We start from the raw sequence: 16,617 nt of genomic DNA, 5'->3' as shown, positions 1-16,617 counted from the left end.
TAGGTATTGAGAATATAACAGTAACTATGCAATTGTATAATTCAGGCAATTCTTTTGAACTTCTATCATTAAAAAAGGAACATGTTTTTCACAGTGAGACCAAGTCACCTGTGACAGTCCTTGACCACTACCTTTTTTTCCCTATTTATCACTGTGCAAACATTCATACTTTTTTTTTCCATCTGAACCCAAATATAAAGCAATTCATCACTGTCTACTGTACAGAAGAGAGTACACTATTTACAGCTTACCGGTTTGTGGCCAAGGTAGTATCAGTAGCCAATGCCAAAGTATATAGACACAGCGCTTAGAGTTTCCAACTCCGTCTTAGTTTAAATACAGTATTTTGAAAAGAAAGTTCCAAGAGTAAGAAACCAGAACAGTGTTTACACTTTTATTAAAGCTTAAAACGTAATAGTTTCAGGGATAAAATTTGTGCTTGTGTTCCTAGATTTAAACCACAGGTATTTCACAAAAAAAAACCCCAAACCAACTACAGCATTTGCTGAAGGATATATCATCTAGATACAGTGCTCTCTCCTTCTGCTTAGAAAACTTTGCTTTGTTTGTGAAATCACAACATGGATGGTCCCAATTACTTTTTAAAGTTTTAATACACTTAATCAAGCTACAGAGGGAAATATATTTGGGGTTTTGTTTTAGTTCAGAAGAGCAATTTGTACAGTAAATTAGATGACTTAGCTCACTGCTCATTTATTTTCTCACATCCTGGTGAGGCCTCATTTGGAGTCCTGTGTCCAGTTCTGGGCTCCTCAGCTCAAGAGGGACAGAGAACTTCTGGAGAGAGTCCAGCACAGGGCCACCAAGATGATCAGGGGACTGGAACATCTTTCATATGAGGAAAGGCTGTGGGAACTGGGGCTGTTAAGTCTGGAGGAGACTGAGAGGGGATCTTATTAATATTTACAAATATCTAAAGGGTGGGTGTCAGGAGGTTGAGGCAGTACTTTTTTTTGACCATATCTAGCAAGAGGACAAGGGGTAATGGGATGAAGCTGGAACACAAAAAGTTCCATTTAAACTTAAGGAAAAACTATTTCACTGTTCAGGTGAGGGAGCCCTGGCACAGGCTGCCCAGGGAGGGTGTGGAGTCACCTTCCCTGGAGGTCTTCAAGACCCGCTGGACATGTTCCTATGCGACCTGATGTAGGTGGACCTGCTTCTGCAGGGGGGGTTGGACTAGATGATATCTAAAGGTCCCTTCCAACCCTAGCATTCTATGATCCTATGTTTCTATGATCTCTAAAGGTCCCTTCCAACCCCTACCATTCTGTGATTCTATGATTCTACATCTGTATTTCCCAAGTTGGTTACAGTTACCTGTACAACTTTTACTGCATGAGAAAGTTTTGTCATAATCACGTGGGACAGAGAGAAAGTTAACAGGTTCTGTTGTATATTTTCTTTAATGGAAAAAGGACAAAAATTCTGTAAAGATTAAACGGGTATTTAATGATCTTGACAAGAAACTGACATTTCTATCAAAGATTAAACTTCTCCCACATGCCAGAATTTTTTGCTAGTGTCCACTATCCAATAGTCTTTGGCATGTCATTTAACAGTTTTTAAAAGGTTGTACTAACATGCATTTGTCTGGGAATAAACTTACCAAATAAACCTGAACTGTAGAGACACTTGTTAGGTGCACCACCAAATTCCAATGAATTACTGACTTCCCAACAATGCCATCCATCTTCACAAGAACTTAGAGAGAGGGTCGAGGAGTCCTAAGGGCTCAGTTTTTCTTAGGCAGTATGTGTATGTCAAAGAAATCTTTCATTTTGGAGATATTAGACTGAGAAAAATACAGAAGGTAAGGCAGAATTATCCCTGATTTTCAGGCAAAAACTGAGATAAAGAAATGGCTTGCAACAGAAGAGGGAACTGAACACAGATTTTGTCACCCTGTCTCAAATTATCTCCTTTGGTGTTTTCAGTAAGCTTTTTCATTTCTCTCTTCCTAGTAATAATCCAAAATAAGATAATCAAATGTAACTCGGCAATAGTCCTTCCACACTAAGGCAGAAGGAGAGCCAAGGTTATTTGAACATCCTGGAAACAACAAAGTTTAAAAACCAACCACACACATACACAGAGCCTAGAGAATTCCGATCACTACTATTTTAATGAGTTTAGTTGGAGAACATAAATTATCTTAATGATTTCCAGATTTCACTGATAGAAATTTTGAATGAGCTAAAATCAGATAAACAGAGTATCAAAGACTTCAGTTCCAGATGCATCCAAGGCAGAGATGTTTGGAGAAGAAAGTAAATACTTTCAACAACTCATTAAATAAAAAGAACATGATAGAAAACGGATGATCACAATATTAGATATCAAAAGCTGAAAACAGTCTGAGAAGAAATGTAAAGTCTTTGCTGCCTTACAATAAAAGGGTGTGCGTTTTAACAAGTTTGCAGACTGCCAATATACTTTACTGCATTTTATCCCAGCACTGCTCCATAGGAGTTGATCAGGTAATACACTTAAAACTACACAATGGACACAAAGGGGAAATAGCTGATCTCAAACAGGGAAAGCTGGCAAAACCAGAGGTTCCAAATGTTATGAGATTTATTGCCAGTCATAAATGTACAAAATGTATTCTCAAATCTGCATTCCAAAAACACCACGGCAAAATTTCTAGTAGCAGTAAGGCCTCACATAGCAGGAGATGTGAAAGAAAATATCCAGAAACAGTGATGTTCAGTTGTTATTAAACATTTGGGACAGATTCTTGAATGACATAAGTGTCTACAGCTCCAGCAGCACCAGCAGAGCCATGACACTTTGCAGTATCTGAGGACCTGCCCTGTGGAGAAAGCGAACTCAAGCTTGCCAGTTCACACTTCAGCCAAACAACATTTACGTTACCTCCATGCCTTTCTGCCTCTCAGATCCAGGAGATGCAGTCAATCCCAGTCATATAAATCCTTCAAAGAGCACAATACCACCATAGGTCTCCAGGTGATTAACAAAACCACAGCACACAGCAAAAGCTGCTTCTGCTGCAGGTCTGATGGATTTTTTGAAGGTGTAGATACTGCAACAGGTTTAACTTCCACAGCCAGTTTTGTTTGTGGTGGACAGCATATGGGTGCTGTGCACAGATCTGAGCACAGCTCTTTTTCTGAAGAGGGGTGGCTTGTGATCACTGCATCTCAAAACCAATCAACACTAATAAAACAGCTTAAATGGTTGTGAGAAATTTGCCTCCAGGTAGTTTGCTATAGTAGCATCAAGGACAGCACATGCATCCACCATACACCAGTGCCACGCAGGGGCATACACCTGACAAAGACATAAAGCCCACTGTTTTAAATCTCCTATTTTGGTGGGACTAGAGAATGATTTGTATCATCCACACAAGAGAGAGGCACTTCAAGTGGGACTAAGCATGTGAAAAGACAGGACACAAGCTTTTGTTCCTATTAAATATTAACTTAGGCATTAGCAGGTTGCCTGGAAGAAGAAGGGAGGAAAAAAGGAAACAAAAAATGTCACCTCAGTACACACCTACCAGGTGTATGACAAAAAAAGCCTCCTATCTAGGCCTTAGATACCTACAGTAACTATTAGGTGGCTGTGTACATACAACTTCTCTCCCTGCTTCTAACTGCAATTCAGAGAAAAGCATGAAAGCTTTAAGGATTAGCAAACAGAGATTATTCCAATTGTTCTGTCTTTTAAGAAAATGAAGAAAATATGAGGCTCTTTTGTCCCTGGAAAGAGAAAGGAATTTCACCCTGAAAGCAGTGGATTACAAAGGACTTGCTGAAATAAGACCACAGGAAAAGAAAAATTAGAAGGTGGCTTTGAAGGACAATGAGAAAAGGAATTCTTGTGGGAGACATTTTAGAAACAGTTTGACAGAAACATAATAAAGAGATGCAAAGCTCACCCAGTGCAGCAAAGAAACTAAGAAAAAGTTTAATTACATATTTTAAACTGAAAAAAAAAAAAAGAAGTCTGCATCATTAAGCTAGACTAGATCACGGGGACTTTATGACAGACCGTTGCACAGTTTTCCTGGAGCAAAGAGCCTAGTGACATTGTTTAAGTAGTTACACAATTAACAGTAATAACAGAAATAGATGGTAAAAAGTTGCTGGGAAAAGTCATGCTCCATGATGCAAACAAACCACTAACTGCCTAGGCACAGGAAGCACGTTCCTGTGCTAATAACGATGGCATAACAAACAGCCCATCAGGGGAAGCCTGACAGCTTCCTCTTGCTGATCCCAGAAACTAGAAACTGAATGCACCACTAGTCCGAACTGGCACAGTCCTGTCCTGTAGACTCCTTCCATTCACTTGTAGTTTGCTAAGGCAGAATCTTATATTTGAAGACCATTATACATCCTTGCCCCAGTCTCCTCAGTTACTGATACCACTGGATTTAAATCAGTTACAGCTGCACTACACTGAGCAGCTTAAGCAGGAAGACACCAGTTTTTTCCAGTTTGTATGTCTTTGCTGTATTAAGAGTGTTAATTACCAGTAGTATCTCTTTTCTTCATTCAGGTAAAAACTTTCTCTTGTATTTCTCTTCAGTAAGCTAAGTAGACCAAAGCAAGCCATGTAGACAAGTTTAATCTTCTAGGTTTCACACTGTTCAAGTCCATTTTCTGTAGTTCTCAAAACATTATCCCACTTCTTTGACCAGTTTTATTCAGATGGATATCACAATGGAACTATGCACCTCAGACTCAACAACGTCACAGAATAATCTAAGGTAAGACTATATTTCATTAATTAATTATTGAGAGCAATGCAAGTAAAGGCAAGATTGCTTTAATTCCCACAGCACTGTATTGAGATCCCAAACTGGTACTGGTCCACTGCTGCCTCTGCATCCTCCTGACTATACTCTGAGTAAGTGAAGAAGAGAAGGAGGATGGGAGCCTGCAGAGAAGTATCTCCACAGTCTCTCTAGTGACTGCCATAGCATACAGTTAAGACTGTTTGCTGGGCTCTCCTTAGAGATAACAGTTGCACATAAATTTTAAAATCCTTCTAAGCAGTGGGAGTGCTCAATAGTTCACTGCTATCAGCCAGGATGTGACAATTGTACAAAAATATCACTTATCCAGCTTTAGCAGGCTTCTCATGAGGCAAAGAAAACCACAATTCTTAGCTGCGCTGTTGTCATAGCAGCAAAAGCAGAGCTCACTGTGACCCCAACAGTTGCTTTATATGCTCTCCTGCCAAGGAGGTCTAGCTATAACTGAACCAGGGCAGAAGCTGTACCTGGAACAGCCAGTCTTCCTACATGCAGTTGTGAGAGATCATGCCACGTCCCACTGCAACTTTCCCTTCTCCCTCCAGCTTCTCTGCCCAGACGAAGACGATCCAATGTGTATCTCACTCCATGCAGGCCTTGAGCTGAAATCCTACAGAAAGAGCACTTGTGCAATCTAGCTGTGGTCTCCTTCAGCTCAGCAACTGCTTGTTCCCAGGGCTCTAGACTGGAGGCGGCCAAATGGCCTTCAGAGCATCTGCACAGGCAGCTCAGGCACAAACTACCAGAGTTTGTCACAAAGAAGAACTGATTGCTCTTGCCTAATTCTCTGAAAAAATATAAAGCTGAGCAGGTGTGTGCACTTGAGCTATTGTGCCACAGGAACAACTGCCTCTGCTTTGCAGACACCCCTTGGAGAAGGGGAACAAGCCCTGTCATCAATATACAATCCAAAGTTGTCCTTCTGATACAGCCCTCAGAGACATCCTGATTCTGGCTTAGCATTACAGCCTTGCACCTGCAGCAACTAAATGCAGACTTAATCCAAGCCTGCTCTACTACGAAGATTAATAAGATCATTTACAAGGGCCAAAAGAACAATTTTCTGGGCCAATTTTTCTCATGCAAGATTTATATTTGAATTAAGATGGGAACATTATAAATCTATCCCATGATAAAGCTTAAAACTTGGGATTTTAATATGGTGAATTCCCTTTGCTCTGGGCTGTAAAAGTTGATATACTGTTTCTTCCTAATGCTGCATTAGGCAAGGAACCAATTCATCCAATTACTGAGCTGACAACATTGTTTCTGTGAACTGTAGATAAATTGACTGACTTGGCCAAAGATGTACAACATGGTATGTATTGGGGCAGTAAACACAAAAAAATAAATCCATTGTGTTGGATTGCAGATCCTTCTGGACTCAGATGGAAAACAGCAATGCAAGAGTTGAAGTCAGGACATCACAAAAGAAAACTTAAAGAGACTGAAATCTCTGTAAAATGAACTTGGCTTTTGATGAGAACATGGAAAGAATTCAACATAAGTCCTTTGCTCTAAGCAGATTAGGAAAAAATCATGACAATCACTGATGGTTACTTTATAATCTGACTTAAGACCTTCTTTATATATTCTGTGTCAGGTTTTAATCCAATTTTTTCTCCTTCTGCAATAATGCCAGGAAGCCACAAAAATAGAACTGTCAGCAGTCCCTCTATAGTCCCGATACCAAAGAGAACTAGAAACATCTGGATGCATTTTTCAACAGGACAGCCAAGAAGAAGGTATTTTAGGCCTTTGCAGCGCAGTTTCCTAATGTGGTTAAACATGTCTAGCTTTGAAAAGATAGCTCTTGGAAACCAGCTCAGCGCAGCACTGAAAGAGCATGCCGAATGGCATCCAGGGCTCCTTAGCTTCTGTCATGACCACAGAGCCATACAGAAACCACATGGATACACATATAATAACCAGACAGCTAATGAAAAATAGCTCCTGCTGCACATATGAAAAAAGAAGAAAACCCAAACAGTTTTGCATGGAAAATACAGTTTCACTAACATTAAAACTATTCTAAGGGAACCCTGTTGGCCCACAACAGTCGAGATGGAATACTTCTTTTCGCATACGTACACACACACACAGATACATGCACAGCTACTCCTTTGGTTTAGGTGAAGCAGTTTTCTAGTCACTTCACATTAATTATTTAATAGTTATTTTACATATAATTATTACCCTGTTTCATGATGAAAAGAAAAAACTTTAAATTCTGGAGTTTCCACAGGATAAGGACTCCCTGTTCAGCAGCTCCGCTCTGCACTGTCACTCTATAGCCAGTTTACAGCATTGTGGTGAGAGGAAGGAAATACCTAAGCGGTACAAATGAAAGCTAAAACACTATGTCTGAGATGAAGAAAGGAAACAGGTGACTGCAGTACATCTCAAATATGAAAACAAATTAAATGAATGACTGGAAAACATGGGAAAAGATAGGAACTGATCTTAATTAATTCAAATTTAAAACAGATTGGAATATGGCTCTGCAGGGTATGTGCACTGAGCTCAGGATGCTGCATAAACACACTTGAAAGTCCAGGAGGATCCCATCTTTATAAGGTACAACTACTTATTATTTTTTGCTTTAAATCTACCCAGACCAGGGGCCCACAACCACTTTTAACAGCCCCAGCAGTGCCTCTCAGCAAGCCGTACTGGCTGGAGTAGCTGGCAGCTGCCCAGGCAGATGAGTGCTAACCATCTGCATAAAAGAGATATTTTTAAAGTATTTTGCACAGACATTGGGAGAAACCAAAAGAAATCAGAACTGTCTCAATTTTATGGGAGCGTCTAACATGCCAAATATTATTGGCCAAAATGCTGCTGGAGCTATGAGGCACGGTGGTGGGGCTCTGCTCCCTTCTGAGAAGACCAAGGTTCTGAGAGCAGAAGTTGTCAGCATGAACTTACCATTTCCTTTTTCCCCTCAGGACAGATTTACTAAAAAACAAATTGAACAATAGCTACACCATAAATGTATGGAGGTTTTTTCATCCTGATGAATTTAAATCAACACTTTTCGTAACAGATTTTTGACCCACAAGTTCACACATTGGTGAAACTAGATCTTGAAGTACATGTACCACTGAACTGAACAAAAGCCAGGATGATTCAGGGAGATGTTCTATGTTTAATCCAGGTTTCATGGAGGAAAATTTTTAGCCACTCCAGTCATTGCTGAGCAGACAAGAGAACCTGAACAGGAGATTGTCACAGGGTTCCAATCTAAAAGTCAACAATCACAACTTGCAAAAGTAAATTGGAAATAAATCAACCAAAACCCCAATCCAGTTTTGCATTTTCCTTTCCTGTGAGATGAAACTAGTCTTCAGAATGCTTTTTTTGGTCACACAGAATATCACCACTAATCTCTCAGAAACAGGAAACACAGCTTTGTTTTGTACCAGATGACTGCTAACCACAGAACCATTGCTAGCTCAAGCTACTTTTAAACCTCCTTATGACTAACCCTCCTCTCTGTAGAGCAAGTGCTCTCCTGATCAGAGGATGTACACGCACAGCAGACTATGGCTGAATTTTGTAAAGAGAACTCATCCTTAGCCCCCCTTTATGTGCTCCCTGCAGTCCCTGCTGATCCCCAGTCAATGACTGTGCCATCTTCTGGCCACACGAACCACCTGATGCTGTCTGTACATGCTGGCCCAGCTTCAACAAGCAGAGTGGACCAGGCCACATCCAGGCCCCTTGGCGGGGACGCATGAGAGCTCCATGGGAAGGAGAGGTTGCATTCCTGCAGCTGGAAGGGAACCTCCCACAGCTCTGATGACAAGGCTGTCCCACTGAAGCCAAGCAGCCTTCGAGCTCTCCATGCTTCAGAAAAAGCTGAGATGTTCCATGTGTGCATGAAAGTACCCCAAGCACACTCTGCGAGTGAGGGAGTAGGGGCTGCGGGGCCTGGCACACTGTCTTTGGCCTTGCACCCATCTGTCCAGCACTTGCACCCATCCACATCCAGTTTCCAGGCTCTAAACCTATGCCTAATAGGTTTTGATGCCACTGGGTCATGGTCTTTCTAGACTGCATTTTTAGACTTCAAAGCTGGTTTAGTTGCCAAAGCAGCATCTCCAAAACTTGTCCTTCAGGACAGAACCAAAGCTTCTTGCAGTGTCCTCAAGAACCCTCCAAACACCAATGGCCTTCTTTTGAGGCCTAATTATTTGTTCTGTTCAGTTTCACTATGGCCATTAGATCACTGAAAAACAAAGCTTCCAAACAAGATCACCAGGGTACAATTTACAGGAAAGATAAGCATCAGATTGCTGACATAATTCTTTTTTTGGCACTGAATTAATGTAAACTTCATCCGTGATGACAGGCAAATACTCATGCTAAGCTTAAGAAAAGTGTCCTCACTAATTCTGCATGGTTTGATGTTTTAATGCAAGAGATATGAGCTTGCATTTCAGATGAGCTGAAAACAAACCCAGGATCTGAACCTCTTCCCACAGGAGGCTCCTCAGTTTAGGTCTGAAAATTCATCTGGCTTCAAAAGACTATCAACATACTTTTTCTCTGCATAGCAAACTTTCTGATAGAGCCTGAATAGCATTACTAACCAGAATGAGAGCACAGCTTAACCCAAACTCAGCCTGCTCTACTTTAAGTCAAAGCTCACTTTGCCTTTTGCTTTAAAGAGATGAGATCTTAAATTCTCTGCTGACAAGAGATTGGGTGTTGTCCTACTTAGATTAGAGAGTATTTACCAGATTTAAGGTATCCTGGGAGATAGCAATTCAGAGTAAACAAAGCCGTTCTTTTATAAAATGAAACAAGAGTCCAAAAAGGGGAGCAATAGGTCAGGATATGCACCACACAAACTTCACTATGTGAAGTAAATAGCATTTTAATCATGTAAACAAGTTCAATAAATGTTTCCTCCAAAGTCAAAGAGTACTTCTAGTATAAACCAAAGCAGGTAGGACTTATGGGAAGACAGTAGGCCTAAGCTATCCCAAGCCTGGCTTCCCAATGGAGGTTGGTTGCCCTTCTAAGGCTGGTCCTCTGGCTCTGCCCACCACATGTGGGGTCTGCATCTGCCCATCCTGAACTTGCCTAAAGGGCTGGCCGCTGCTAGAGGGGCAGTGTGGCTCTCTCTTGGCAACAACCACTCTTGCTGGATCTAGTAAACATGCAGCTGCATGAGGAGCTGGCCCAGCTTACTCATGAGATGCAAAATTAAACCGCCAACATAAACAAACACTTTTTAAAAAAAAAAAAGTAGTTTTCTGATTCTTCTCGTGGTTAACTGCACAAGGTGGGGCCAGAATGCACAGTGGGGAAAACGGGGGCAGACCAAGACTGCCCTTTTCACAGCCAGCCCACAACTCTGGGGAGTGCATTTAGAGTGATGTACATCTGAAACTAAAACACCTACGAGCATGATTAACAGAATCTGAGCAAAAAGCAGACCAGGTGATAGGAAAAACAAGTGACAGAACAAGCAAGTAAAATGACTGATTCTAATGATTAGGACAAAGAGAAAGGCCAGAGTCTGAGCTTTTACTTCAATGTTGTAATTAATAGCCTACACACACACACACACACAACTGCTCACATTCACTCTTTCCATAGCGTAAGAAGAAAAAGGACTTAATCACCTGGGAATCCATCACCTAAGTGAAGTGCTGGGAAGGGCAGTGGAATTGATGGGACTTCTGTGGAGTCCAACATCCTCTTTGTGTGCAGTGTTTTTAAGTAGGTGTGATTTTTATAAGTATTTGCAGGAATCAAGGGACACTTTAATAATAAATAGATTTTTCTTGACATTCAATATTGTTTAACCACATGTTTTCAGAAAAAATGCTGTTAATATTAAACCTACACTTGGAAAAGGACTAGAACTGATTTCATCCCCACTCCTGGATTCATGCCCTAGCTACTGAGTTGTAGGATCACAGCTTACCTAATGAATATTTCTGTATTGAAAGCAAGGGGAAATAGTTTTATAAGTGAGGAGTCAGAGACCACCAGCCCAGAACATCACAAAGGTTTATGGCTCTAGCACTCTCTTGAGAAATGAAAGATACAAGTTCAGAACTTGGCTCTTCATGTGTGGGTAACAGCTCTTGGCAAAGCCTAGAAAAAATAAAGGTGAGGGTGAGGGGTGGCAGGGAGGAAGTGCAAAGCATGGCAACATAGTCCCCTGCATGCTTCTTAAGTGTTCTGATCATCTATATGTAATCTGAAGCCACTTGGGCTCTCCAAGAGCAACTTGTCAGGGAAGATCTCGCCTCTGGATCCCTGGACAGCTTGGGCACCTAACTAATCAACACTGTCAGAACTAAAGGCTTACCAAGCAGCAGACCTCAATGGATTCAAAGAATATTACTGAAAAAAATCTGAGCCTGCGCAGATCAGAGACCTAGGGTTAGGACTGCAAGGATCTAGCTCTCAGGAGCAGGTGCCCACCGGGTCACTTAGATGCTCAAGCACTTTATAGCTGTGGCCCAGTGTATGTCTTTTAAGATCTAGTTCTCTTCCTGCACAATTACAATGATACTGACTAGAAGAGTACCTTGTAGGAATGGCCATGATATCAACCTTTCCATTCTGACCTAGAGAAACATGTCACATGGAACATTGGGCACATTTCCTCATTAATTTCAGATTATATTTCTTTCAGACTGCTGTTTAATAATCAGAGTGATCTGAACCACCCAGGAATGTAGGTGTATGGTGTGCATTAAAGAAGACAGTTTGAAACTACTCATGATCACAACTGCTGCGTTAACGGTGCTCTTGGATACACTAGGCTATAACTTCAGTAAATATAATGTATTTTCTAATGCTAATTTCATCCAGTACAGAAGGGAAACTGTGTCTAGCTATAGTCACAACCTCCTTCCATATCTCTAATTATCTGAAATGTTCCTAGAAAAGGTGATCTAATTAATTATTTCTTGCCTATGAGAATGTTTAGATATTACTTCTCATAGAATATTTGGATTTTAGAAGGACTTTTGTTAATGTTAATACCACTTTAAGATTGTTTTAAGTACCATTTAATCTCAGACCTAATTTATATGAAAATTTAATTCCGTAGTAGTTCCATGTAGTTACTATGATTCTACTGCCTCCATTTCTCAACGTCTGTCACTTGACAGAAAACACAGTTATAAAGTAGATCTTGGAAGTGTGCTGTCAAATTAACACTCTTACATCTATAAACACACCAGACCCAGGCACTGAAAAGTCCTCACTCCAAAATCCCCACTGATACTGCAGCGTGGTGTCAAGGCACTACAGAATTGCAGCACCCCTTCTAAAATAAACTATCCGGTAACACAGCTTTTTGTAATTCATGTTCTGCAAGTTGAATTAGTCTGTCGAGTTTTGGCCTACTTAGAAAAAAAACACCCACGTAGATCAATATTCTGACATCCTTTACGAATTCTGACTTTAGAAATATGCTGTCCCATTCAATATATCTATCAGTACGCATCAGGTGAAATACATCACGGGTTATAAAAAAGATCATTAGTTCTCGTTTCTCAGCAGCCCTATATGCACAATGAGGCAATCAGAAATTATAAATTGCTAAAGTATCACGTTTGAAGGCTCTAAGCATCAATACACAAGGCAGTAATATTCAGTCGCATCAGTGACATATACGGAAGAGTCACTTTAGCAAGACAACCAACCTCCCCGTCTAGTTTCGTTCCCATGTACTGACACGCACGGCCCATGCTGCTACTGCAAAGCCCAACTTTACATTGGCCATAAGCGACTCGGCAAGGAAAGCAAACCGCCACCTCTATCATCCGCCACGGTGCCCCGAGGAGGGTTCGCCCGCTGGGACACCCGCGCCGCTCACTGCGGTGCGCCCGGTTCCAGGCTTCGCCGGCGGCCGCCCCGCGGGGCAGCTCCCCCAGCCCAGCCCAGCCCAGCCCGGCCCGGCCCGCACCTTCCACCCCGCCGGCCCGGGCCGGCCTGCACCTGGCGTGCCGTGCTGCCCGCGCCGCGCTCCGCCGCCCGCTTCTCCTCAGAGTCGGCGGCGGGAAGCGCTGCCACGGCCCCGCGGGCGGGGACTTCGGTCCTCGCTCCCCGCGGCCGGCCGCCCGCCTCAGCTCCCCAGCCAGGTACCTGCTGGGAGGGCGTCCAGCCGCCCCTCCGTCTGGTCGCGGCTGCCGGTGGCCCTCTCCTGCCCGCAGCTCCAGCGGGTCTGCCCGGGGCTTCGCCCTGCCCCGCGGCTCCTGCCCAGCCGCTCGCCGCCTCTCCCGCCTAGGCCTCTCCTCCCGCCCGGCGACTGCCGGCCCCCGCTTGCCCTGCCCTGCCCAGCCCAGCAAGGCACAGGCGGGCTCGGCGCCCACGGGGCCCCTCAGGTGCGCTCCCACAGCGCCTACTCACCTGTCCCTATGGCGGAAGGGAAATTTCCCCGCTTATTTGGGACTCACTCACCTCTCCAAAGTGGCCCAGTGCGGCAGATTTGTCTCAAGTAACATTTCCTTGTCTCTTGCTGGACTGTTAGACCAGCAGTCAGTGACAAAGTTGCCTCTCGCTTTGCTAGATACAAAACCTGGCCCTGTATTTCAGAGAGTAAAAGTGAATTTTAATTTTTGTTATAACATTCTTATACATAGATCTATCCAGATATTATACGGATCTGTCAGGTTAGGCTTTAGGTTGATACATGAGAGAAAGCCCCTATCATTGTAGTAGAATTTTTGAATCACACATGGTGGATTGGTTCAGAAATTTTCTTGCAGGATGCAAAAGTTTTCTGAGACTCAAGGTGGCCTTTTATCCCTTCCTCCCCTCTCCTCATTTCTGGTTTCTGATAAAGAACTAGAAATGCTAAAGTACCCCAGGAGGCAAATATGAGTGAGAAGTGTGGCTGCATTAGTAGGACAAAGGGAGTATTTCCTCAAGGAAATACTGTTATGCTCTAAGAGCATTAAAATTTCCAGTCAGTGAAGTTTCACATAACTGCCCTCTTGAATTTCAGCCTTTGGTGGGCTCCTTACTCACCAAGACTGTCATTTTTCTATGATGATATTTTTAATTTTAAATTTAATAGCACCACAGACCTGCTGCTAAGAATTTCATGTCTGTCATCATACAGTGTAGTGCAGCTACTTCAATTGAGCTCCAGAGCCACCGTAAGAAAAGATCCTTTGCCAAAAGCACATACATGATATTTGAGCTAACAAAGCACCTCTGTTCATCTGTGCGCAGAGCCAGTCACACAGTTCTAGGTTATCGCATAGCGGGGTGTCTCTCATTCCTGTTAATGGAGCTCGTAAGATTACGTGTGGTCACTGCTTTAAAGAAATGCCAGTAACCTGCTATGCTTCTAAAATTATCTGAGTTCTCCTGAGATGCACATTAAGCACACATTTCAAGGCATCTCACCAAACTAATGTACGTGACTGAACACTGGTCATAGAAGTGCACTGTTTAACTGCTGATAAGGTCTCTTGTAGGCAGATTGCTGCTATCAGCATTTTCCAAGCTCAAGGGTTTTTCAAGCTCTCAGTGACTTCCAGTTCTGTTTGAGCAGCTCTCCGGCTGCTGGAGTTGGCAGTGGGGTAGCAGCCAGCTTTTGGGACTGCAGGTTGCCTCTGCAGTGAAGGAAAGGACATTAAAAATAGTATTTCTGAGAAGGCAGTTAAAGGAAAAAAACAGTTTGCAGAACTACCTTCCTTCTTTCTCAAGGCAAGGCTGTCCTCTGTAATTTGAAAAGCCCTCTTCTCACATCCCAGGGGCTCCTTTGGTGGTTTGGGACACACTTTCCATACTGCTTTCAGCTGCTTGAAAATTGGGAAGTTTGTTTCAATAAGCACAAAATTCAGCTGCACATGGTAAGAGATGTGGCCAGCCTGATTTTGTGTGGAGGGGGAGAACATCACAGTGCTGTGATTTTTTTTTTTTTTTTAGCTAGGATGAAAAACAAACCTCCACTGTCCCTTAGAAGATTTTTGTCCCAAAGAAGTCTAGTCTGAAGATCACCAGTGAAACCAATTTACCTGTGTTCTTTGCTCCCTAGACCTCTTTGTCAGCCACAAATATGATCTCCCTTCCCTGCCAGCCTCCAGGCAACACAGAGTACCCTGTGTTCTGCTCTAGCACCTGCTTTCTTTCTGTAACTAAACCTTGCTTGAGAAACGTGGTGATGTTCCTGTGCCTCACTTGATGCCTGCTCTTCGCCCCTCTCTCTTCCCTGTTCATCCCAGACTGTCATTGCAACCACTTGTTCCTTGGCAGTGCTCTAGACCTGCTCATTGCTTCCTCTCGCTGCCTCCTCCCAGGGCACCCCCTAGTACTAAGACCAATAAACTAAGACTAATAAACTGGGCTGGTGTGAGCTGACTGTGCCAAACCACAGTGCACTCAGCTCCAGAAATGCAGGGCTGAGACACTTAAGCAGGTCTGTATGGAGCCAATAGAGGAGAATTTATTAGTCTGGACTGTGCTTCACTTCTTTATATCCCCCACTGAGGCCTGTCTCATCTGTTTTGAACCTCTGCATGCACACTTTCTCACTGGATGAGGCTGTTTGTGCTATTGAATTACAACTTCCCATGGTTTTTCTTGGTGAAAGAGGAGCAGCCAGAGGAGAGACTGTAGAAAGTAGCTACAAGCGGGAGTGCATATTATTGTCTTTGGGCCTCAAACCTTTAGGAAGTAGACCTGAAACAATAAAACCTCATGTATAAATACTGACACAAATGTACTTGAGTAATTCTTTATATTTGTAAAAGTTTTCAAACAGACCAAGACCCTTTTTCTTTGTGCAAATACTCCAGTGAACAAGGTTTTAAGTACTGATGGAGGCTGCAGCTTTACATAAATCAAGCCTGAATTCTCCCTCCTGATCCTTTGCATCAGAAACTCAATTCCACCACTTGTGCACACTCTGGCTCATGATAACTTCCATGTTAAAAACCAAGTGGCTCAGAGATTGAATCATGTTTGTACAGAGCATGCTGAAATATCTCAAGAAAAACATGGAAAACATCATTGCTTAGTAGTTCTTGCCTAGTTTGGAAAAGATTAAATGCAATTAAGCAGTTGATGATGGCAAATAGCTTCCCCAGATCTGCTAAGAATCCTTCAGAGCAAGGAAGCTGTAACACTACAGCTTGTGAAATATTTTAGTTTCAGAAACTGACATAAGTGATATACTTATGATCAGAGTTAAAATCCAACATATACTGCAATAGCCAATTGATGAACTCAGCTCCTGAGTTCAGGGTGGTATCATGACAAGTCCAGAACACAGCATACAACGTCTCACAGCCAAAATCCAGGTGTAGCCACTCAATTAAGTTTTCTGATGCAGAGGTTTTTTGAGAGAGAAAAACGGATTTTGCAACTTAGGTTTCAGCGAGTCCTCCTCAGCTGAAGTCTCTAAGCGGTTAATACACCTTTGTTGTAAACAACTTCTGGAGCCAGAGGCTTTTACTACCACTAAAGTTTTTGCAGCAGTAATCTTTATCTCCTGAGGTTTTGCTGGGAGAAACATGAAACTGTTTCCTCATCCTCTGTGTCCGACTCTCAGTTGGAGCCTGACTTTTTCCATTCCCATCACAACCTTTGGGTTTAGCAGACACCTCTCCTCTGCCACAGATGCTGGGTGGGGTCCACACACTTCATTACAGAAAGCTGCTATAATTCAATCTGTGACTTTTTTTGTTTGTTTGTTTTCTCCTGTTCTCAAAAGCACATGTAATGTCATGCTTTCCTGACATAACCCGTTGTAATTCTGCCCAACATTTGAGGCTGCAGCCAGTTGCCTTCTCCCACAGTGCTGCAGAGGGACAACTTCATTG

The 16,617-nt window shown here is 42.7% G+C and overlaps 1 protein-coding gene across 5 annotated transcripts in view; it reads right to left on the bottom strand.

The window, feature by feature from the left end:
- Positions 1-13,058, bottom strand: part of TC2N (tandem C2 domains, nuclear) — a 37,313-nt gene extending 24,255 nt beyond the window's left edge. For 2 of the 5 annotated variants that reach the window (XM_061997940.1, XM_061997944.1), the window contains exon 1: positions 12,929-13,058. The gene's annotated coding sequence lies outside the window, so the exon portion shown is untranslated. Of the gene's footprint in view, positions 1-1,630; positions 1,817-12,749; positions 12,814-12,928 lie in introns of those variants that run through there. The other 3 variants (XM_061997941.1, XM_061997942.1, XM_061997943.1) reach the window with 3 other exon arrangements.
- Positions 13,059-16,617: the final 3,559 nt, after the last annotated feature.

This window comes from Colius striatus, chromosome 6, assembly GCF_028858725.1.
Source record: "Colius striatus isolate bColStr4 chromosome 6, bColStr4.1.hap1, whole genome shotgun sequence".
In the NCBI taxonomy this organism is placed as follows: domain Eukaryota; kingdom Metazoa; phylum Chordata; class Aves; order Coliiformes; family Coliidae; genus Colius; species Colius striatus.
This window is presented reverse-complemented; position numbering and strand designations above follow the sequence as displayed.